General features: G+C 40.2%; 2 long non-coding RNA genes across 5 annotated transcripts in view; one reads left to right on the top strand and one right to left on the bottom strand.

Annotated features, from left to right (window-relative positions):
* Nucleotides 1-5098: 5098 nt before the first annotated feature.
* Nucleotides 5099-25169, bottom strand: part of LOC106005709 — a 34358-nt gene continuing 14287 nt past the window's right edge. The window contains exons 3-6 of one of the 4 annotated variants that reach the window (XR_006603292.1): nt 17609-17722; nt 17165-17270; nt 14712-14867; nt 5099-7053 (exon numbers count right to left, since the gene is read on the bottom strand). This is a non-coding gene — a long non-coding RNA (uncharacterized LOC106005709). Of the gene's footprint in view, nt 7054-13262; nt 14868-17164; nt 17271-17608; nt 17723-25169 lie in introns of those variants that run through there. The other 3 variants (XR_006603291.1, XR_006603293.1, XR_006603290.1) reach the window with 3 other exon arrangements.
* Nucleotides 22030-25142, top strand: LOC106005710. Its single transcript, XR_001179286.2, has 2 exons — nt 22030-22112; nt 24930-25142. It is a non-coding gene; the product is annotated as an uncharacterized LOC106005710 (long non-coding RNA).

The raw sequence follows: 25169 nt of genomic DNA, 5'->3' as shown, positions 1-25169 counted from the left end.
AATACTATTTTTTAAAATAAGAGAATTCTTTAAACCACACTATAACTCAGTGATATAGCAGTCTCTGCTTGGCCACAGGGACAGGTCTGATGTGGAGACTTGATCCAGAGTGGGCCAATCCAGTTCTCTTTCTAGAGAGTTTGGATTGATTGGGAAAAAGGACACTTAATAGGCTACTGTTTGGTCCCTGACCTGAGAAGTGAGGTATTGTGAACTGAATTTTGTCCCCCCAAAATAGATGTTAAAGTTCTAGTCTCTAGTGTGATGGTATTTGGACAGGGAGCCTTTGGGAGAAAATTGGGTTTAGATGAGGCATTAGGGTAGACTCCTTACAGTAGGGTAAGTACTCTTATAATAAGAAACACCAGAGAGTTTGCTATCTCTCTTTCTTCCCTTCTACCATGTGAAGACACAGCAAGAAGAATCCCATGCATCAGCCAGGAAGGGAGCCCGCAGCAAAAATCAACCATGCTGGGGGGCACCTGGGTGGCTCAGTGGGTTAAAGCCTCTGCCTTTGGCTCAGGTCATGATCCCAGAGTTCTGGGATCGAGCCCCAAATTGGGATCCCTGCTCAGCGGAGAGCCTGCTTCCCCCTCTCCCTCTCTCTGCCTGACTCTGCCTACTTGTGATCTCTGTCTGTCAAATAAATAAATAAAATCTAAAAAAAAAAAAAAAAAAAAAAAGAAAGAAAAACCATGCTGGTACCTGACCTTGGACTTGGTCTTCAGAATGGTAAGAAAAATAATCTCTGCCACATAAGCCACCCAGTCCGTGGTATTTTGTTACAGCAGTTTGAGCTGACTAAAACAGACATACAACCTTGTGGACACACAAAAAGATAGTGAATTTTACATTTTAAATGGGTGAATTGTACGGTATATGAATAAAGCTCTTTTGAAATAAATCACCAGAAGGTCGGGGCTCAATTCAAATCCTAAACTTCCTGGATGGGAGACCTTGAGTAAGTCATTTAACTTTCAAACTTAATGATTAATTGCTTAGGATTATTAAATCCTGGCTCTCTCACTTGCTCTTTCTGCTTCCTTAAGCACAACCTCTGTAAGCCTCAGATGTCCTTATCTGAAAAATAGTTGCTCCCTCTTGGAGATTTTTAATGAAGAGAGATAACGAAGGTTAAATACATCACCATAATCAGACATATGGTAAGTACTCCATAAAGTTAGCTATTATTTGCTGGGTTCACAATGTACATAATAGGGGGGGTCTGGCTTGCTCAGTCGGTAGAGCGTGCAACTCTTGATCTTGGGTTTGAGCCCAAGTTTGAGCTCATAAATTTGAGCCCCACATTGGATGTGGAGCCCACTTTAATAAAAAATGAATTAAAAATGCACATAATAGAAACAATATTCACCTCACAAGGTTATTGGAAGAGGAAAGTGCAATCATGTGTGTGAAAGAACTTTTTAAGATAGATCATTGGACAAAGGGTAATTATTTGCTTGGTTAGGAATGGGCACTTTTAGTGGGTCCTACCCCTCTACACTCCCAGTGGAGTCCTAATTTTCACCTAGGGAGCTCCTGAACTAATGAGTGAAGATGTCAACCTGTCTACTACTTCTTTCTAGAATCTCTGTTCCTTTCACTTCAGCCTCCAGCTGTGCCCATGTTTCAGAAATTTAAGTGATCTCGTGCCTAAAATGGCTATTTGGATGTGAAGCATACTGCTGTGTTTGATGTCAGCCAGTTTCTTGGGAATTGTGCTCTGAATGGGATCTATTCTGTCCTTCAGTAAATAGTAAATGCTTTACTTTCCAGTGTGTGGGGGGCCTAACATAGGGAAACTGTTAGTCTGAAGCAGACGGCTTGAGTCTGGTGATGCGGCATGCTGGAAAAGTTACGCACAAGTTGGCAGCAACTGGGGGGAAATTAACTGGACCAAGAATGGAGAGATAAAGTCAAAACAGAGGAATGAGTAAGTGAGTCCAGATCCAGGCCAGAACGTGAAGCTTGAAGGGCCTTTAATTTAGATGTGAGGGCCAGCAAAAGAGTGGAGATATTAACTATTTCAGATGTGAGTTCTGTCATTAAAAGAAATCAATACAGGGGCACCTGGGTGGCTCAGTCAGTTAAGCGGCTGCCTTCGGCTCAGGTCATGATCCCAGGGTCCTAGGATGGAGCCCCACATTGCACTCCCTGCTCAGCAGGGAGCCTACTTCTCCCTTTCCCTCTGCTTGCTGCTCCCCCTGCTTGTGTTCTCTCTCTGTCAAAAAAGTAAATAAAATCTTAAAAAAAAAAAAAAAAAGAAATCAATTCAAAGGAATGAAGGCAGAGGTAAGAAAAAACTGTATTTTCTAGCAGGAGTCAGGCAAAAAACTACAAGCTGTCCAAAGGCACCCACTCCAGGGACTATGGCCCTTAAAGGAAAAAAAAAAATGGCCACAGCCAGAAGCAAGGTATGCACGCAGCCTAAGAAGGGATGTGGATGCTGAACGGGACGTTTGAGGGATGGGGAGTGGCAATTGGCTAATTCTAACCATCAGGGATTAGGCCTCTGCTGCCGGCTAGGATCTCCTCAGTTTCAGAAGAGAGGCAGGGCACCCAAACAATATATAACTGGATGCTCATTCTAAACCACAGATAGGCCAGAAAGGGCACGTTAGCCACCAGAAGTTCTCGCTCTTCTGCTTCACTTACGACAAATCTATAGGAGTGCTGAAGACACACATTTGACAAACCCTCTCAGTCATTATTTGGATATGTTAAATCACACCAAAGGGACCTAAGCCCAAGGACGGCATTGCTGCTTATAACACTGAACTGACTTAACTCTTCCATCTCTCTTCACACCCCAAACACAGGAAATTCATAAGTAACATGGAAAAAAAAAAAAAAAATCCTGGTCTAGAGCGTGTGACTAAACTCCAAATCAGATGTTTTTAAATAGAAAATATTCTTGGTTTGCGGCACCTGGGTGGCTCGGTCGGTTCAGCATCCAGCTCTTCATTTAGGTTCCTTGTGATCTCAGGGTCATAAGATCCAGCCCCTTGTCCGGCTCAGTTCTGCATGTGGCGTCTGCTTGGGATTCTTTCTCTCCCTCTCCCTCTGTCCCTCCAACCCTCTGCTCACATGCATATTCTCTCTCTTTCTCTCACACAAGTGTTCTTAATCACTGAAAATCAGCATTACTTGTTTAGAAAATTAGAATAAAAGCTTCTAATACAAGTAATAGTCCTGATATACAGACAGAAAGCTCTTGCTAATAGGGTTAAAGCAATGTCAACTCCTGCTGAGAAGATCACAGTGATTCTATGATTTGATTGCAGAGTCCAGCCCATAGAGTACTAAAGTGGACATCACCTGAAAGGAGTTAGAGCTCCAGTCTACAACCTGATATAGCTGATAGAATTGCTCTTTATGTCACACATTTGCAAAGTCCCAAATTATGTAATATTCGGAGGGTGTGAACCCAAGTAACTCAAAGTGCTGAAGAGAGTTTCAGAGAGCCTATAAATAGTTATAAGTACGAGATGGTGGACAACAAATTCATATGTGGTGCAAGTAAGATCATTAGTGACACCTTACATAACATTTTTTTTCTTTCACCAATATAAAGATGTCATTCCACCACCTTTTCCCATGGTTTCTTTTGAGAAGACTGCAATTAGTCTTACTGTCGTTTCTTTGAAGGAGAATGTCTTTTTCCTACTTTAAGATTTGTTTTTACCTTTTTCAGTTATCACCAGGTTGGTTATGACATACCTATGTGTGATTTCTTTTTCCTTTACCCTATTTGGGGTTCAGTGGTCTTTTTTAGAAATCTTTGGGTTAAATTTTTTTTTTTTTTTTACAAATTTCTGTTCTCTCTCTCTCTCTCATATGTAAGCTAGACTGTTTTTAGACCACTGTGTTCAACATGTCTCAATGCCCTGTTCTTTTTCTTTCATAACTTTTCCTTTATAGATTTCAGTTTGGATGATTTCTGTTGACCTGTCCTCAAATTCACTAACTCTACTTTGCTTTGTCCTATCAAACTCATCAGAAGCGTATTTAAATTCACATACATTTTTCATTTCTAGAATATGAATTTGAGTCCTTTTTATAGATTCTAATTTTCTGTTGGACTTCTCTGTATTTTTATTCATTTTTCCATATTTTTTTAACTTGTTAATCATATTTAAAGTCCTTGTCAGTTAACTAATACATCAACATCTGTGACTTTGCTTGTATTGTCTATTTTTTCTCTTGATTATTGGCTGTATTTTTCTATGTTTTCATACATTTTTAATTTTTATTGTATGCCAGACTTTGTATATAGGAATCCAGAGGCTGCAGATGGTGTCATCTTCCATTAGATAGGCAGAGGACCTCAACCAAAATAGGGATATCTTTGTCCCTATTCCTCAGGTGTGACCCTCCTGCATTTTGATTGAAAGCCTCCTGGGTCTCTCTCTTTATTTCTTCAGAGTCAGTTCTGTCATTTATAGGTTTTGTGTTTAGCTTTTTGCCTACTGACCCGATGTACCTTCAAAATTGAGCAAATGTTTTAAGGGGATAACTGACTATATATTTGTGACAGGATCTCTCCTTCTGGGAGGACTTTGTCTCCCACATTCTATGAAACTAGGACATTTCATTTTGCCTTTTAGAAGCTCCTAGCCAAGTCCTCTAGCATCTAGGAATCAACAAATGCTCCTTTGTGTTCAGTTCTAAACTAGTTTACAATCTGTCAAGCCAGCACCACACAATCACCAAAAAAAGCTTCACTAGTTTCTCTTTTCCATGGAGAGGATCCTCTTCCTAGGCCATGCCTGATTCTTAGTCCTCACCTAGAACTGACAGATCTCTCCAGGGGATAAAATGGCCAGAGATTATCAGCTCATTTAGGAAGGGATCTTCCCTCTCTGGAATTTTAGTTCTTTTTTTTTTTTTTTAAGATTTTTATTTATTTATTTATTTGACAGACAGAGATCACAAGTAGGCAGAGAGGCAGGCAGAGAGAGAGGAAGGGAAGCAGGCTCCCCGTTGAGCAGAGAGCCCGATGCGGGGCTCGATCTCAAGACCCTGGGATCATGACCTGAGCTGAAGCAGAGGCTTTAACCCACTGAGTCACCCAGGCGCCCCTGGAATTTTAGTTCTTATAGTCTTACTGGGTCCATTGCTCTCTGATGTCTTTAAACTATGAATTTTGTAACTTACCTCTTTTTTCCCTAGCTGTTGTAGGAAGAACACTGGCTTTTGATGCCCTACTATATTTTCCCTAGAAGCAGAAGTCAGACATCAAGCTGTAATATTTCTTCAAAAGTTATTTGTCAAAGTTGAGACCTCTTACATAGAATCCCCTAACCTGTCTGAATAGGCAGGTTGTTTTCAGTAATCTTTCCACTGCAATACTACAGAATTAAGACCACCTTCATTTGTCACTATATTTCCAAACTTGTTAATCTTTACTTCTCCCAGTGATTTTTCCCCCATTCCATTAGCCACCCAAACACACATACACATATATAAAAACATATACACATTACAACGATATCAAACTACTGTAGTTCCCTCAGATAAGTCATGATGTTTCCTTTGCCTGGAATCCCCAATTTCTTCCTTATTTTCATAGGTAACTCTTCCTCATCCTTCTAGAATCATCACCTCTTGCTAGAAGCTTCCCGTCTTTTGCCATTCCTTTCTCCTATAACTCTATTCATTGTTCTGTATTCCTATCACAGAGCTATGTTGTATTGAAATGATCTGTTTACTGATTGATTCTTCCCTCTGCCACACCCCCATCACACAGAATGGGATCCTTAAGAAAATTTGCCTTTTGGTCTTTTTGTCTCTAACACCCAGTGCAATGGGTTGGCGTTAATGTTGATTGAACGGTACTCTCTTCCAGAGTGTCATAATGCATTTTGATCCAGACGACTAAATAACAGCAAAGCCATTAAAAGCCTCATCTCCAAGGCTGTTTGACATTGATTTTTTTAAAGGTACATTTCCTGAAGTCTCATCGGTGCCAAAATATGAGGAAAGAAATAATTTCCCTCTGACTAAAGTGGGATAACTAATGATTTATTCTTTACATAATCAATAATCCTAGCTAGCACTTACATAACTCATACTAGGTGGTAAGCATTTTACACACATCATCTTATTTCATCTCTACAATCTCTTTCTGACTAGGCACTCTTTTTAGGCCCATTTTACAGAGAAAAAAATCTGAAGCACAGAGAGGTTAAATAAGTAGCAGGCTACAACCTAAACATAGGCTCTCTGGTTCCAGGGGCCATAAAATTAAATTAATTTTCTTGCCTTCCTTTCTCTCTTGTCTCTTTCTCTTAAATGTTCATTATCTAAACAGTACATTAGTACTTTCATATTGTGAAGAATTAAAAAAACAAAACAAAAAGTCCACTTTAATCTAACTTCCACCCAAATCCAGATTTCTTCTGCAGAGGTACTCACTGCTGTTTGTTTGGTGGGTATCCTTCTAGACCCATTTCTCTTTGCTTACATACAGATATACATTATGTATACATGTACATAAACACAGGGAAATAGCTTCCTATAGATTGCTGCAGGTTTCCATATCAGTACTTGTAGATCTATTTCATTTTTATGAAATGCTGCATAGTATGGATACATTCCATAGTATTATAGTTTAGTTAACCATTTTCCTTTGTTTCTGATACCACTCGTTACATATAATGTTGCAACTGAATATCCTAGAATGTGTCTCTTTACAATTGTTTGCAAATATGTCTAGAAAAAACACTAAGAAATAAAATTGCTGGGGAGGAAGATTGTGTCAACATTTTTTTTTAAATGGCAACAGACAGAGGCCTTCCAGTGAGACTATAAATTTTACTTTGTCATTCACAGATAAAAGGGCTTGAGGCTGCTGTGTTTCCAAGAAATCAATTCTGTATATAAACACCGTCACTCTCTGACATATGAAGGAAAGCCCAAGCCTTCCCTCTTAACCACTTCATCTTCAGGAAGAAAGGGTTTTGATGTAGGTTGTTGTACAAACAGATTCCTTGAGAACACACAATGGGTTTCCTGAAAAAGGAAGAGGCAGGCCAGAAGGAAGTGAATTTTCTGTGGGGGAAAAAAAAAAAAGTGGGTCAAAGCTTTCTTTCTCCTCTTGAGTTTCTTTTTTCTATATTTTCTGACCTGTATGGTAAAACCAACCCAAGGGCACGTCCCTTTACCCTTGAAAGGCCACATTGGACAGCAGACAGTTCAGGGTTAAGAGAGAATGGAGTGAACAGTTCTGGAAAATTCTGCTCTAGTCCCCTAAGGATGATGAGAGCAACACACCAGAGACTATGAGGACCGAGGATTTAGCTAAAAGCAGTATACAGTTGCCTGAAGGTTCCCCTGCACATATACCCCTCACAACTCCAGAAAAGTCACAGAGGTAGTGACTCGTGATTGTTAGTGGCATCAAAATCACTTCTCATGAGACAAAACCAACAAGTATTGAAATGTATTTCTTTTTTTAAATGGCTTTAAAATTGGTTGCAAGTACTGTATTATTTCACATGTTATTTACAATGTTATTTTAAACATTATTTATAATGTTATTTTAAATTTTATCTTACTTGAATTTACTCCTAGCAGAATAAGTTGATAATACTCTCTGAGGCACTTAAAAAAAAAATAAATCAATGCAGTTCTATCCTTACACTGTAAGGATAAACAAGCTGTACTTTTAATACATGATTAAAGTTGCAGCACTCTCTGATAGCAAGTTAACTGACTAAATTTGTAATCATAAAACTAGAGCATATTATTATCACAGTCTAACTTATCATATTGCCAAAATCCAAATATGCTCTTTCCATATGTGTTTGATCAAGGAAAAACAAAAGGTATTTATGGCTTAATACTTTCATTGGTGCCATTTCCCTCTTGCACTGCTTGGGTTGCCATAAATATTTCAATTCCTCTCAGCAATCCTAGCTCTCTGTCTCGTAAGTACATGTGAGTAATTCAGGGCATAAATACCAGGGATGCTCTGCTTAAGTTAGGGTACCCGACTGTGAAAGGAGCAAGCGAGAGTTTCTTGAGTCTCCACACTGCCACCTTCAGGTCAGACATGGATCTTTACTCTGCACTCTGGAATGTTAAAAATGAAATGAAATTTTAAAATAGTTGTCTCCCTCCCTCCAAGAAAGTTGCCACTTATTTAAACTCCACTGTGCATGAGGGCTTATGCTAAGAACTTTTTAACACTCCTTTCACTATTTATTTCTATAAGGTAAATCCTTGTTTATATAAGTTGATTCCTTCATTCATTCAACCAAGATATAAATAGGGGGCTGAGATAAAGATCAGAACAATCAGTAGGTAGGTTTAAATTGATTTAGCATTAAAGGAACAGTAGAAGTTAATCACAGAGAGAGCAAGGAAAAGATTATTTTAGACAAGGGTGCGTATACAAAAGTTCTGTATTGGGGGGGGTGGCGGGGGAGGGAGGGGGGGATTGACCAGTTCAAGGACTAGGACACCAACCACTGTCAGCTTGAGCAGACCAGAGTGAACTTGAATGATCACACTTCAAGATGGACAGGTAAGCAGGGACCAGTTAAAAAAACCTGAAATTTGATTTTTAAACTAAATGTAATGAAAGACCACTTAAAGATGTTAAGTAGGGTAGTGAAATAAGTCAGAGAAAGACAACTATCATATGATCTCCCTGATATGAGGAAGTGGAGATGCAGTGTGGGGAGTTTGGGGGGTAGGAAAAGAATAAATGAAACAAGATGGGATCGGGTGGGAGACAAACCATCAGAGACTCTTAGTGTCACAAAACAAACTGAAGGTGACCAGGGGGAGGGGGGTCTGGGGGGGGGGTTATGGACATTGGGGAGGGCATGTACTATGGTGAGTGCTGTGACGTGTGTAAACCTGGCGTTTCACAGACCTGTACCCCGGGGCTAATAACACATTATATATTTATTAAAAAAAAAAAAAAGATTTTAAGCAGGGCAACGGTTACGGTTCATGACTTGCTGCTGCTATCTGGACATGGACCTGGGGGAGGGGTGGAGAACTGAAGTTCAGAGATCAGTAGGAGGCCATTACAGGTTTTGAGCTGAGAGATGATAGCAGCCCCAGAAGTGATGGCAATAGAAGTGAGGGATAAAAACAAGAGCCAAAAGATATTTTACAAGCAGAATTGACAGGATTTGCTGCTGGATACGACAGGAGGATGGATGGGGAAGTACCGTGGATAATGTCTGAGTCCTCAAGAAGATCGCGGCTCCTTTTACTGAAATGGAGGCTGTTGGGATGGAGAAAAGAAGCAAGGGAAAGATTTGTGGAATTCAGTCTGGAACTTCACTTTGGCCATGAGTTTGAGATGTCGGTGAGACATTGCGGACAAGTTTAAATAGATGGCTTGATGTTTGGTTTCGAACCTTTGACTGGAGGTCTGGGTTGCAGACACAAATCTGAAATCGATCGGCATAATGGTAGTATTTAAATACATGGAAATTGGTGACATTATTTTTTGAAGGTAGGGTGTGAAAGGGAGAAGAGAGGGTCCAGGACTGACTCCTGAGGAAAGTTAACAGGTAGCCATGGGATAGAGGAAAAGCCGGCAAAGGAGAAGATAGAAAAACTGAGATGGGAGGAAAATGAGGAATAGTGGCATTGAGTAAACAAGAGAAAAGAGAATTCTGTGAAGGGAAACATTGTCACATATATTTGCAGGCAGTGTGAGGGTAAATGTTTAACAAATGGCTATGGCAGGGAACGGCTCTCATCTGCGGCATTTGCTGATTTCTGTAAACGGCCTCATCATGGTGAATTTCAAGGTACCAACATGTCTTCACAGAACTTGGATGTTGCAAAAAGCCACACATAATTAGCTGTCAGGCACCATTACTCTTGGACTCCAGGACAACACTGCTGCTGAGAGGGAGCACAAGATGAACACAGGAAAATGTGCACTGAATTTCACAAAAGGAAGGTCATTAGTGACCTTAATAAGGGTTGTTTTCAGACTCTAGGGCAGAAGTGAGTTTGAAGTGGGTAGAGGAGTGCAATGAAGGTAAGAAATAAAGACAGTGCATGACTTTTGGTAAAGAAACAAATGACAGGGGCACCAGGGTGGCTCAGAGGGTTAAGCCTCTGCCTTCGGCTCAGGTCATGATCTGAGGGTTCTGGGATCAAGCCCTGCATCGGGCTCTCTGCTCAGCAGGGAGCCTGCTTCCCCCTCTCCCTCTGCCTGCTTGTGATCTCTCTCTCTGTCTGTCAAAATAAATAAATAAAATCTTAAAAAAAAAAAAACCAGAAAAAAAAGAAATGAATGGCAGCTAAAGGAAGAAGAGGAGTCAAGTTTAAAAAAAAAAGTTAAACTCAATGAGATTAAGATTTTTGTCCTGAAAATGCATCAAGTACGTGTAAATGGAAGAGATGGGATTTTAACCTGGCTTTGTTTGTCTCCAAAGCTTATGCCTTATTTGGAGCTACCTGGACTTTAGAGCAAAAAAAATTGTGTAAACTCTCTAAATATGGGATTATAGATGATTTTTAAAATACTTTCCTGTATTTTTCCAATCTTTTCATTAACAGAATAAATTACTCTCACAATCATAAAAATACTTACAAAACTATAATGAATTTTATATTTGCAGAGTAACTACTGAGATACAGCAAAGTATATGGAAACCATTGGCTAGTCAAATTCAGTGTAAATAACCCATGACCGAACAGTGCCACCTAGTGCAAAGCTTCCTTCTCTGATAAATATTTACACTTTAATTCCATTTTATAGCTTATAAATCAACACATATTGAAATGTCTGTGAACTAAAATATCAAAAGGTGCGACCTTCAAAACTCCTGATTTTATAGATTCTAATTCTGAAATGGTTTCACAACAATAGATATGGGAAGGGTCCGTGTCCCGTGTTTTGTGTAGTGCTAAGCCTGCTGACACAGCTCAAAAGATAACGAATAATGGTAGGAACAAGAAAGTGATGTAGCTTTCCGGCGAAAAAAATGGAACACTCTTGCATTGGAATCCAAAATAAATTATAATTATTTTTCTCTAGAATACAGTATGTAGTAATGGCATAAGTTACTTGGGAATGTGGATTTCATAAAGATGCTTTTTCCTTTGGCTTTGCAAGAAGACAGATCTCTGTGATCAGAGTGAGCATTCTTAGGACAGGTAGGGGTTGGAGCATGGATGTAGATGCAACAGGACCATTGTGGTGCCATTTTATAATTGTATACCATACCATTCATGGACAAATACAAACTATAAGATTATGTTGTATTTTTAGATTATAATTCTAAACTACAATAATTTTGAGTGAATATAAAATTTCAAACTAATAGAAATAGTTTTTTTTAAAGATTTATTTATTTGGGAGAGAGAGAGAGAATGCACATGAGCACAAGGGGGGGAGGGGGAACAGAAGGAGAGAGAAACATCAGCAGACTCCACATGTCCAGAGCCAGAAGTGGGGCTCCATCCCACCTCCCTGAGATATGACCTGAGCCTAAACCTAGAGTTGGACACAACCAACTGAGCCACTCAGGTACCCCCTAGAATAGTTTTTTAAGAGCATGCATGTAATCATTTCTCTTTCTCTTTAGTGCCTACATTTATTAGAATTACATTTCATTTTTTTCAAGTAGGAAAAAGAAATTGATTGCTATTTTCTAAAAAAGAGAGAAAAGTATATTACAAAGAATATTTATAGTAATACTACTTGAACTATAGAGTATGGTTTCACACAAAAATAAACATGCAGAAATCAATAGCTATCTTAATCACCAGAAGTAGTGGGTTAGAAAATATAAGGGGAAAAGATCCTATTTACAGTACCATGAAAATATTCCAAATTCTCGAAATATCATTAGAAGTATAAAAGTCACTGTAGCCCATTAGGATTGAACCACATGGGCGTTTAAATCCGTTTGATGGTGAGTTTTGGGAAAGTTGAGGACGGACTTATATTTAGTTTTGAGCATCTTCAAAATTTATCTTTCTTTGATGAAAACTTACTTTATATGAAAAATAGTCCTTTTTTAAACTTAAAAAATAGCCTTATTTGTAGATGGGTAGATAATACAGCATTACACTGGGATTCGCCAAGTGGCTCCCGTGAAATTATTTGATCAGACTGCCACCTACAGGGCACAAGGAAAGCAGAGCGGCGTTAAAACACCACCTACCTCGTCTCGAGCACAGGATTAAGAAAAATGATAGGGTCGCCAGATAAATCCAGAACTCTCACTTAAGGTTGCTTTCAGTTAATTATCAATACTTTTGTGGTATAAGTATGTCCCAAATATTCCCTGTGACATATCGATACTGAACATTTTTTCATTGTTTACCTGAAATTCAAATTTAACTGGGCATATACAGTTTTATTTGCTAAATCTGGCAACCTTTAAAAATAAAGATAATAATGTTGACCACACTCTGCTGAGTAAAACCTTTCACTGGCCTCAGGGGAAGGTAGAAGCATCTTAACACAGTGCGTAAGAACCTTCACGTCTCTGCTCCCATCCAGTTCCTCTCTCTTTAGTACCAGCTTCCCGTCAACATTAAAATCTTTCCTTTGTTTAGGTACTTTGCTTGGCCTAGAATATACAGTTCCCTGGTTTGCTGTCTTTTAATATTGCTTATGATAATTTTATTATGTAATCACACCTTGCCTCAGGACTTACTAAGTGAATGTCAAATTATCACAGCAAATTATAATTAAATAATACATTACTTCAAGACAAAAACCAATGAGAACACGTAACTTACATAAAAACATTGCCTTGGAAAGGCACACTGGAAAATGTTTTATCTCCTGAGAATTTTTGTGTTCTTATTTAAATGCTAATGAAACAAAAGTCCTGTTGAACTTAAATTGTATGTTTGTGTGTATCTGGCTATGCAACTTGCAGGGTCCTGGGTGACATAAAAATGTGGAGCCTCTTGTTCAAAAATTGCTAAGAATTTCAATATGGTAATAGCATCATATTAACCCCAGGCAAGGGACCCTTGTAAGAGCAGGGCTCTGAGCGCTGCGGTCACCTGCTCTGTATACATTTTCGCCCTCAACTGAACATATTTAGAATTGAAATTTCTCTAAAGGAAATTCTTTTTGCTTAAACTAGAAGGATATGAATAATTTAAGATTCATGATGTTTCAAAGATCTTCTTAAATGGACCTACAAGACAATCAAGAAGAAAATTAAGCTGATAAGAATGTGGACTTTGCAGGTGCACCTGGCTGGTTCAGGCCATGAAGTGTGAGGCTTTTGATCTCAAGGTCATGAGTTCGAGCCCCTTGCTGGGTATAGAAACTACTTAAAAAAATAAAATCTTTTAAAAAGGAAGAATGTACACTTTGCAATCAATTCAAGGCTTATTTTCACGGCTGCCTGGTGGATTTATTGGTTGGTTTTCGGGATCCACAAACTCCCCCTAATTATAATCAAAATTGTGTGTGTGCTTGTGTATGTGTGTATGCGTGTGTGTGTGTGTTTACATGTGCATTTTTTAGGGGAGAGCGTTCATCCAATTCTCAAAGGGATCAATAACCCAAAAAGACTTAAGAACCACTGTTCTATAAAATTATTTCTCTTTATTTCGATGTTATCTCTATAGCTAGCCATGTTTTACTTAAAGAAATGTCTGGTTTTAAAAAAAAACAACTTTAAACAAAAGGGTTAGGGCAAATTTTTAAAACAATGTTTATTTTAAAACATAGAAAAGAAATATATAAAGAAAAATATAAGGAATAAACAAATAGGTCAGGATCCCAGTCAGAGAAATCTGCAAGGATCTACATTAAACCCTTACATCTTAGCTGCTACCATCAGAAAACGTTAAAGATAGTAAAATTGATCTTTAATTGCAATATTTATTATGTAATAGTATGTAATACTTATTGAACACTTATGTCTCGGGCACTGTTCCAATTACCAACTCACTCCACTCTCTTACCAACTTTATACGCCCCCTTGCAGAAATGAGGAATCGAGCAGAGGTTAAGAGCCGACACACAATGGATAGTGGTAACAGGTCTTGAATTGGTCACAAGGTCAATATTCTTTATAAGCTTCATTTTTTCTTCATTATTTAGTAGGTCCACTTAGCAAGATGTCAATACTTCGTAGAACTTTCAGTTAGGAGGTATCAAGATTAAAGAATTAGAACACTGAAAATGTATCTTTCCAGAAAGGTTTTTCACTCTGCCTCCAGGACACAACTTCTCTGTGGGTCTCCTTATGTCTCTACCTGGCCAGTCTTTCAGTCCTTGTATGGGATTTTCCCCTTTTCCCTGTCGGGACTTGAACCTCTTCTCTCCATCTATACATCCTCCGTAGGCAAAACTAATCCAGTCCCATGACCTTAAGTGCTTCCATATGTTGATGATTTTTAAATTTGTATCTCCAGGTTGGGACACTACTTTGAACTCTAGATTCATGTATTCAGCTACCTTCTCAACCTCTTCATTTAGGGTCTAATCAACATTTCAAGCTAAGCCTGACCAAAATGAACTGCTGATGCCCTTCCTTCAAGACTCTCAGTCTCCCTCATTCAGTAAATGGAGACCCCATTCTTCAGTTAGAACAAAAACTTTGGAGCCATCTGTGTCACTTCTCCCTCCCTCACACCCCGTACCAAATCTATTGGCAAATGAGGTCAACTTAACCTTCAAAATATGTCCAGATGAATAGAAAGCAAAATTCACCGACTTTCCTAACCCAAACCACCATTATCTCTCTTACCTGGATTATGGCAAAGTCTCGGTGATGGCCAGAGTTCCCAGTGTGGAAGGATAATTGACTGGTGGGCCCATCCATCATGAGTTCACATGGAGGCCATACGTCCCACAGAGAGCTTCCAGCTTCTGGCTGGTAGGGTATACTGGAGCGGGTCCATTCCTGGGAGACAAGTGTTTTGCTGGTGGATGACTTTGGCTCAAGGACTCTCTGTTGGCCTTACCACACTTTCATAGAATGACAGTGTAGTTTCAGAATGCCCCATCAGACCTTCCTGCCCCTGTTCCGGCCCTTACCTGGGTAAGACCTACACTGCAATCTGAAGGCTCTTAACATCGCTTTTGGCCCTTTCCATGGGTCCTCCCAGCTGTTCCTTTTAATGATTCCCTCACACATCTCGTGCCAACATGGCTTCTCAGAGGACTCAGACTAACACGGTTTGTTCATCGGCCTTCCTGCTTCCACAATTACACTCCTACAGTCCATTTACGCAGCAGCCAGAAGGGATCAGGTGAAGACCAACCTCTTCACCTCTGGCTCTGGGCTCTACAAGATCTGGTCCTTGCTCTACCCATAGATCTCATCTCCTTTCTGCTGACTCTGCTTCGGCCACGCGAATCTCCTGGCTATTCTTAGACCTTTAGGTACGGTTTGCTTTCCTGTGCACTCGTCTTTCTCTGTGGAATGCTTGTGCCCCAAACATGTACATATTTTTATCCTTTTCCTTGTTCAGGTCTGTCACTCTCTATCCTCTTATCCTGGTTTATTTTTTCTTCATAGCATTAATCATCATTTGGCATATTATACATCTACTCTGGTTATTTGCTTATCGACTCCCTCTCCCCACTACAACACGAGCGCCATGAAAACAGAGGCTCTGTGTTCACTCCCATATCCCCAACACAAATAAAAGCCTATATATATATATATATATATATATATATATATATATATATATATATATATGCATATGCAGGCAGGGGCAGAGGGAGAGGGAGAGAATCTTAAGCACACTCCACACCCAGTGTGGAGCCTGACATGTGGCTTGATCACAACCCTAAGATCATGACCTGAGCAGAAATCAAGAGTCAGAGGCTTAATTGACTCAGCCATCCAGGCACTCTTTTTTTTTTTTTTATAAAGATTTAATTTATTTATTTGACAGAAATCACAAGTAGATGGAAAGACAGGCAGAGAGAGAGAGAGGGAAGCAGGCTCCCCGCTGAGCAGAGAGCCTGATGCGAGACTCGATCCCAGGACCCTGAGATCATGACCTGAGCCGAAGGCAGCGGCTTAACCCACTGAGCCACCCAGGCGCCCCAAGGCACTCTTGAATAATAAATTCTTACTAAAAATCACATATAGGGTCATAAAAATCAAAGGAATTTACAAAGCATAGGTTTGATCAGTAACATCAGAGTTTTCTGAAGAATGAGGACACAAGTAGAAAAATTAGTACCATAAGAAATTAAGGACACACATTTTTGTTTTCTTTTTTTTTGCTGATTATAAAAAAATGCTATTTTTTTAAAAAACAAAATTCATATTTATAAGTAATCTATTTAATATAAAATATGAAGTAGTATTTTATTACAAGCAAGCTCAAGTCACACTTGATTAGCTGGATTATAACCAGGAAAGTGCTAAAATATCAAGGGAGTAAAAGCTTGTCTTTCTATGACTTTGAGAGAGTAAGTGATACCAGGGAATAGTCAGAAATCTATTTTTTTCAAGCATAGAGAGAAAAATATATAGGAAAACACTCAAGAATCTCCCTAAGCTGGGAATATATGACAGCAAATTAACTTGCTGACTGTAATGGGAAGTAATTGGAAATATATCTGAATTTCTGTGAGATTTAATGAAACCGGAGTCTTGAACACACTTGAGATTAATTTTTCCAAAAAATCTATGTTGTCATGACACTCAAACCTACTTTTCTACTTTTTCCCTTTTCCTCTTCTCTTCTAGCTATATTCTTAAAGAAGGAAAAATAAAATCAAAACATTATTTAATCTCACTTAGAAAATCTGAGTCCCAAACGGTAAGTCAGTGGGTCCCACAAAATTTCTCTGACATGGTAGTTATGTGCATCCAAATGGCAGACTCTCTGGCATGGAAATAGAAGCCACAAAGTGCCTTTTTGGCCACCTGCCCTTTCTGAATATTACACTTAGAGACAACAGAAGAAAATGCAGATACTACATCCTGTCATTGATTCACTGTCCAGGAAATCAGAATTACTGAAGTGTTTAAATGACACAACTACTACCGGGAGTCTATGTGATCTTTGTCAAGTGACTAAAAGAAGCCAAGCAGAAATTACATTTCTGGTTTACCATTCAGCTATTGTATGCACTTGAATTAGTCCTCTCGATACTTCCGGAAATTATGGCAAAAATATGTAAGCATGTTTTAGAAATGCTTATGTATTATTATGGGGCAAAGAAAATATTTACCTTATTAAATTTTATTCTGCATCCCGTGAGGAAGCGTGGTCCAGTTTTCTTTTCTTTTCTCTTTTCTTCTCTTCCCTTTTCTTTCTTTCTTTCTTTCCTTCTTTTGCTGGTGAAAAAGCAAAACTGTGATCCATTGAACTATTTTAGGTAGTGCATCTGTGTTCAGTACAAAAGAATCCAAGATATATCAGAATATAGCATGATTTAACAGAATATTGAGTTGAGAGTCTACAGCCCTCTGTTCTCATTTTAAGCTGGACACGAGCTATCTGACTATGAGTAAGTTACAAAAAGTCTCAGAATTATTGACCTGTTGTTAACAAATCCCAATGAACATGTATTCTCTTCCAGGTTCTGGGAGTGGGTTCAGGGCTGGCTTAACTGCTTCTGGCTCAGGGATTCACATGAGCTTGCGACAGCTAGAGCTGCAGTCATCGGACTCACCTGGGGCTTGAGGCTCTGCTTCTAGGTTTACTTGCACGTCCAATGGCACAAGGCTCCAGGTCCTCGCTAGGTGGGCTCCTCCACAGGCTTGCTCACGAGGTGGCAGCTGACTTCCTCCAAAGGGTGTGATCCAAGAGTGAGAAAGTAATGAGGCAGGTGCTGTGATATCCATGATCACTTCTTCAGAAACAATGACATCAATTCTGCTGTATCCTACCACTCACGTAAGCTGACCTTGATGCACCGTGGGAGAGGGGTGACACAAGGCTATGAACAGCAGAAGATGGGAATCACTGGGGAACATCTTGAAGGCTGCCTATCACATTCTCTGACCTCCTTTTCCTGATCTATAGTGAGCTTTTTTATACTACATGACCTTGGAGTTTAGTGACCTCCTCTCTCCCAGGTGCTGCTTCCAGACCTTGGTTTTCACTCTCACATAGAAAATCCTATTCCTATTACTCGGCCATCAGAAAGAACGAAATATTGCCATTTGCAATGACATGAATGGAACTAGAGGGTATTATGCTAAGCTAAGTCAGTCAGAGAAAAACAAATACTATATGATGTCACTCATCTGTGGAATTTAAGAAACAAAACAGATGAACATAGGGGAAGAGGAGGAAAAATAAAATGGGATAAGTCAAAGAGGGAGGCAAATCATAAGAGACTCAACTACAGGAAACAAACTGAGGGTTGCTGGAGGGGAGGTAGGTGGGGGATGGGGTAATTGGGTGATGGCATTACGGACGGCACTTGATGTAATGAACACTTGGTATTCCATGCAACTGATGAGTCGCTACATTCACTAAATTCTATCCCTGAAACTAATAATAAAATAAAATAAAAAAAGAAGAAAATCCTATTCCTCTTAGCTGTAAGCCATACAGTTAAACCTTTCTCCACCCATCCGTGTCGCTGTCATTTCTAGACTTCCTGGTCACCGTCCTTCATCTCTGTAACTTAGCACCTGACCTACAGTTGTCCTTTTCACTCCAAGTCCTGTCATTATTCTAAGACTTCCATGTCCTCATGGGTGACTCATCCGTTATCATGGCCTTCAAGTTCCTTAACCTCCCCATCTCCAATGCCCTTCTCAGCCACCTCACTTCAGAGCCCATTCCCTACGATCACCCTGAATTTGTCATCACCAAAACTTCAACTCTGTAAACCATAAATGTAATCACTTTACTCTCTTGCTATAACTTCCCATTTATCTGATCCTCTCATCAACCGTCCCAAGATGGGTCCCCCAGATCTGAATGGAACTTCCAGGAAATGGTCAAATCTACTTTCTCTGCATCCGATCTCTCTTGTCTTCACTTCATATTGGATCTTAGAGGCCATCACTTGAAGAACCACTCTCTGGAAAGACTCCTCACCTCCTTTGTCTCATGGTCTTTCTTTTACATGTGCCTTAGTCCCGATTGCTTTCGATGGACTATCTTACACCTTCTCTGTCACCTGCCACCAGGCCACTGAAGGCTGCTGGAGAAAATCACATGACTGCGGGCTACGCAGATGGTCCTCACGTTCACACAGGCTTCCACGGCTGTCCACCAGCATCCTTGCCAGCGCTCTCCTCCAGTTGCACGGAGACTATTTCAAATACTCCCCACTTTCCGTATCTGCCCCTGCCACCTCTCCCATCCCCTTCATTTGCTCTCTCACTCTCCAAGGAAAATAAAATCCATTATCTGGACTCTCTATGTCTAGACTCACTCTTTCCTCTTTTCCTCTTTTAATGAAAGAAGAGCTTCACCTCTGACTTGAAGTCTGTCTCTGACTAAAATTCCATCCTTCTCACCTCCTCAGAAATCCTGACATTTCTTTTAACCCAGTGCAGTCTCACAGCCACTTTCTCTTCTTCCCTGAAGTAGTCCCTTGTCTTACTCTGTTGCCTTCTTTTATCTAAAACTACTGTCCACTATGGTACCACTAGCCACATGACTTGAAATATAGCTAGTCCCAAATGATAAATCCTCACCAGCCTTCAGAAACTTAGTATTTAAAGAAAATAATGTATATTATCTCTTTAATCACTTTCCATATTAATTGCATATTGCATGTATAGATTTTTGGGGGGCAGAACAGGATAGCTAGATTGACCTCTAATTCCTAAATACTCTATTCTGTGACCTGTATTATGAAGTTATCTGGTCCCCTTTATCTGAATGACATAACACATTTTCCTCTGTATATATAATCAAGATTAAATTCCTTACATAGTTGCGCCCAATATAAAAAAATGCTATCTTTATTCACAAAGTAAAAGAAATGAGTTATCTTTTACTTTAATATGAACTGTGTTCATAAAGTAGAGAACTGTGTAATGACTTTTTCTGGGAAAGTGAAATGTGACTATTTTCTTCTTTAGCTCCTTTACATAATAATATACTATGATATACTACACTATGTAAAGTGTAGAGTCTCATACACTATACCACACGTGGTATTTATATGTGAGATGAATAATGCTACAGAGGCTATTAATACTTGAATATAGGGTTGTTTGTTTTTTTTTAAATTTTAGCCCAGTGGAACCTATTCCAGACCTCTGACCTCAGAAGAGTAAGATAATACTTTTTATTGTTTTAAGCTACAAAGTTTGTAGTAAATTCTTAAAGCAGGAATGAGAAGCTTGTACACTCATTTCAGACCCTAAAGTCTCCTTTTTTTTTTTTTTTAAACAAAATGATTTTATCATTACACAGGTTCTGTGTAATGGGGCCAGGAGTCGGGATAGTTTAGATGGGTCCTCTGCTCAGGGTTTTACGGACTGCAGTCCAGGCATGGGCCTAGTGTTGCCTTCTTGCTGGTTATCAGTCAGGGGCTGCTCTTAGCTCCTAGAGGCCCCCAAAGATTTTTGCCATATGACCGTCTCGCAAATGGCTATTTGATTCTTCAAGGCTAGCATGAGAATCACTTTGACCTCCAAAAGCTGCTTTTATTTATTTTTTCATCATGATACATCCACTCTTTAATCCCCATCACTATTTCTCCCACCCCCAACACATACCTCTCCTCTGGTAATCATCAGTATCAGTTTGCTCTCTGTTATGAGACACAGGCCAGGATGATTGATGTCACTACCCTTTGCCGGCACCTCTGCCTCGTCCCGGGCTCTGTATCTTGATGAGCTCCGGGCTTATTTCTTCAACCCTCTTCCCTACCTTATCTACATCCATCCCCTGGGTGGTTGCACCCAGCTTCATGCACTGAAATCCTCCTGTAAGCCTTGACCTCCCCACCGCAAATCGACGCTGGTATATCTAATTGCCTGTTCAGCATCTCCACTTGGGTGTCTCCTCGACATCTTATAGACTGAAAGCAGAACGCTTGATTCCCCTCCCCCCAAAAGTTCACTTCTCCCTGAGTATTTTCTGAATTTAAAAATGACACCATCATTGCAGTCATTCGGGCCAAAAGCCTGGTGTCTTCCTTGATCTCGCTCTTCCCTCATTCATATCCAATTTTTCAGCAAATCTTGTCCACTTTACCTGTGAAATGTATCCAGAGTCCAACTATTCTCCACACTTCTTCCACCAACAAGTCACCATTACCTCCTACTGGAAAAACACGAGCCTCGCATCTGGACTCCCTGATTCTATTCTTGCTTCCCCCATAGTTGATTTTCCACATAGCTGCAGTCAGAGTGATATCTAAAAATGTAAATGGAACATTTCTGTTCAAAACCGTCAAATAGTTTCCAGTTTCACTCAAAATAAAATCCCAAATCCTTATGCCTTTGCCCTGTGGTAAGATCTTGGTCTAACTGAGACAACCGTAACCTGGAATTTTTATGGAGGACTGTGGCAGGGAACAGTACTAGACATCCTGCAATATATGGGGTGTTCCCATAAAAGGAAGACTTGTTTCTTATTCTATAGGATTCTTGAATTTCTGGCTGGATATGCAGGTGAAAAGCCTATTTACTATTAGTTGAGAATTTAATATGTAACCCAATGTCCAGGAAAGCACTACTCTGTAAATCAAGTGGAAGTGGCACATTATTTTTCTTGGAACATTACCAACAACTGCTCACCACTTTGGAGAATCACATTGTTCTTGGCAATACCATTGGCTATTTGCATCACTCGTATAACACACCTGAACACATTTATAGTTATCATCTTTATGCTGATTCCACGTGTAGATATAAACATCTTTTACCCTCCTGTATTGTAATTGAGTCTCTGCATTTATATGTTAAGACACACATAATTCTATAATTTTGGTCCAAATCCATCCTCCTCAACTCCACTTTCTGGTGTAGGTCTAGAAAAGGGCAACTGTATTTCCCTTTACCAGGTACCGCTGTGCCCACTTCTGCCAGCAGAGGGTGCTAGAGGGAAGGTATTAGGCAGGAGAAGAAAAGCCCCTCTCCAGTCCTTTGTGATTCCTGCCTTTGTGACTTCAAGGACACTCCAACACTCCTTTCCTCTGCTAATGGCAGCTGGCTCCAGTCTTCAGCTTCTTTGGTACTTCCAAAATGAGCTTCCAGGTAATCCCCTGAAGTACTGGTATGAGCAAGACAGCACTTCTTTCTCAGGAGTCTAAGCCTTAGGTCTACGTGGCCCCTCTTCCAAGCCTCTAATTTCTGAAAACACCAACCTCTTCTCTTTGTTCCTCTAGCAGGTTAATACATGGGTCTCAACTTTTGCTTTTTTAGTCCTTCAAGCTCCATCGCAACACATTTTTTATATTAAATTCTCTCCTGGGGGAGAACTGAGGATGGCTCAGTTGGTTAAGCATCTGATTTTTTTTTTTTTTTTAAAGATTTTATTTATTTATCAGAGAGAGAGAGGGAGAGAGTGAGCACAGGCAGACAGAGAGGCAGGCAGAGGCAGAGGGAGAAGCAGGCTCCCTGCGGAGCAAGGAGCCCGATGTGGGACTCGATCCCAGGACGCTGGGATCATGACCTGAGCCGAAGGCAGCTGCTTAACCAACTGAGCCACCCATCTGATTTTTTTTTTTTTAAGATGTTATTTATGTATTTGAGAGTGTGCGAGAGAAAGTGAGAGAAAGAGCGAGCGAGCACAAGTGGGAGAGAGCGCTAAAAGGAAAGGGAGGAGCAGACTCCCTGCTCAGTGCAGAGCCTGATGCCAGCCGGATCTCAGGACCACAAGACAATGACCAGAGCAGACGACAGCCACTTAAGTGACTGAGCCACCCAGGCACTTCCCAAGCCCCCCACCCTTGATTTCATCTCGGGTCATGATCTCGGAGTAGTGAGATCGAGCTCTGTGTCAGGCTCCACACTCAGCGAGGAGTCTGCTTGAGATTCTCCCTCTTCTTCCACGCCCCCACCCTCTCTCACATCTCTCTCTCTCTCTCTCCAGAATAAATAAATCTTTAAAAAATTTCTCTCTGCTGAAATGATGGGTGTGGTTTCTGTTTTCCTGACTTCATTCTAATGGGTACTTGCGGCCAGAGTGGTTCCAGGAAATAGACCCTCCATGATGGGATTTGGGATTGGTTGGTTCTATCCCTAACTCTGCAATCACCTGAGCTCTTTGCCTACAGAAAATTGTTATCTGGTTATCTGTGGTCATATAATGCATCATGATTATCTGACGTGTCACCTGTAGTTGACTGTGCCTACTGAAACAAATGGTCTGGAGGACCAAGTGGTGGTTGCACTTGGTAATGAGCTATGGTAAAACTGATGACTACAAGAACTGTGAGGTCAGTGGCTGCTTCCGAACATGCTGGAGAGCTTATGGAAAGGAAATAACAAGATCAGGGTTTTAAACTTTCATCTCAGGTCACAGCCAGGGGACTAGAGAGTATCCATGGCAGCTCTAAGATAATCTACTCATTCCCAGAGTGACAGCGTCAAACTTACTGAAAATCACATCCAAAATTAGTTGTCTGGGTTGCAAAACAATAACTTAAGTTGAATTTACAGACTATCCAAGTATCTTATGTTAAACTTCTGGCATTAAGAAGGAATAGATGTGAGGCTCAAAAGGGCGACTTCTGATGGAATTTAACAAATATGAGAATTTGAACTCCCAGATCTCTCTAAGCCCCTCTTGTCAAGCCTGCTTTCCTGTGTCTGGGGAGAACAGATTCACTTAAAGATCTCCTGTAACCTCACTCTGGGGAATCGGCCTTGCAAAGACATGCCAATCATTCTCAAGATGCACCCTGACCAGCCCCGAATCCTCTAGACTCAAAAGTAGAGTCCACTTGGCATACTCCAAGGAGATGAATACAAAGTTTGGCCTAGGATGACATAGCTTATACTCTCTAAGAATTTCCAGATTTTTCCAATATACAGAAAGGTAAAAACAAATATATATAAAGACTAAACTGTTGGAAATGGATTTGAGAAGTATTACTCCAAGGAGGAAAGCATACAAAACAGGATCCGGGAAAATGTACAAATATAAATGCCCTTGCAAGAGATCCCGGTGGTAACGTATAAACTAGCAGAGCTGTCAGCTTCCCACCACACGGCTGGAACTGCTTGACTGCCCGATGATTATAAGGCAGAAAATTCACAGCCCTTTATTATTATTTAAGCCCAATGCAGGACTAAGACTATTACCTGACAGATACTGTTTAATACCTCCAAACTTCAGGCTGAGGTCCTTACTTTAAGAGGGACTTTTCTTGGGAAGACTCATTTCACAGTTAAAGGTGAGGGTTGTTAGTAGCAGACGTACTGCTCTATCATCCCTACCACGGCTCCTTCCACAGTGTCAATGCCGAGCCAAAGGTTCATAGTGTGGATCCTACCTTCTCAGTTCACACTTCTCAAGTCAGTTCCTACAACTGCAGTCTGATGAATCCACAAATGGATTAATCCACAATGTATGGGGACCTAAAACATTCTCATCACCCCCAACATGGTTTCATGACAGAATGCAATGAAGGAGCCAGACTCATTTGAAGAGAAAACAAGATGATGACCACTGTAATACCATGTAAAAAAAATAGAATCTAGCCTTGATGCATTTCTGGGTAATGAAATTAAGTAATTATAGATCTTCTCAAGCTTCATCTTAGAAACTTTAATGAAATTACAGAAACCTATGAAATTGGTTTTATAGTGCATGAGTGGTGGGAAATAGGATGATAAGGGAAGAAAAAATAACATTCCTTTAAACACCATTTTATATAGGTCTATATCAGTCAGGATTCAGTCAGAGATCCAGAACCATTAGAATCTCTCTCTCTCTCTCTCACACACACACACACACAGAGACACAGATTTATTACAAGGATTAAACTTTATGCTGTGGTGGGAGCTGATAAAAGCAGTTCCTGTAAGGCTGTCTTCATATCTGATGCTAGCCCTTGAAATCTGCAGGCGGGCAGTTGAGAAGAGAGATGTCAAGTGGTGACTGGAATCCGTGTCAGCCTCACTGTCTCCAGCTTTAATGATGTGGGTATCATGCCCGAGAAGCTGGCGCCCTGTGTCCCACAGATAAGTGCAGATCTGGAGGAGGAAGTCAGAGAGCCCAGGGAAGATCCAGGGGAAGGTGAAGCAGCAGCAGGCTGGCTGCCCGCCCACACTGAGGAGGTGAGTCAGCAGACAAACAACAATGTG

This window comes from Mustela putorius, unplaced genomic scaffold (genome assembly GCF_011764305.1).
Source record: "Mustela putorius furo isolate JIRA1106 unplaced genomic scaffold, ASM1176430v1.1 tig00003909_pilon_pilon_pilon, whole genome shotgun sequence".
NCBI lineage: Eukaryota > Metazoa > Chordata > Mammalia > Carnivora > Mustelidae > Mustela > Mustela putorius.
The sequence above is the reverse complement of the archived record's forward strand: the minus strand, read 5'-3'. Positions and strand labels throughout refer to the sequence as shown.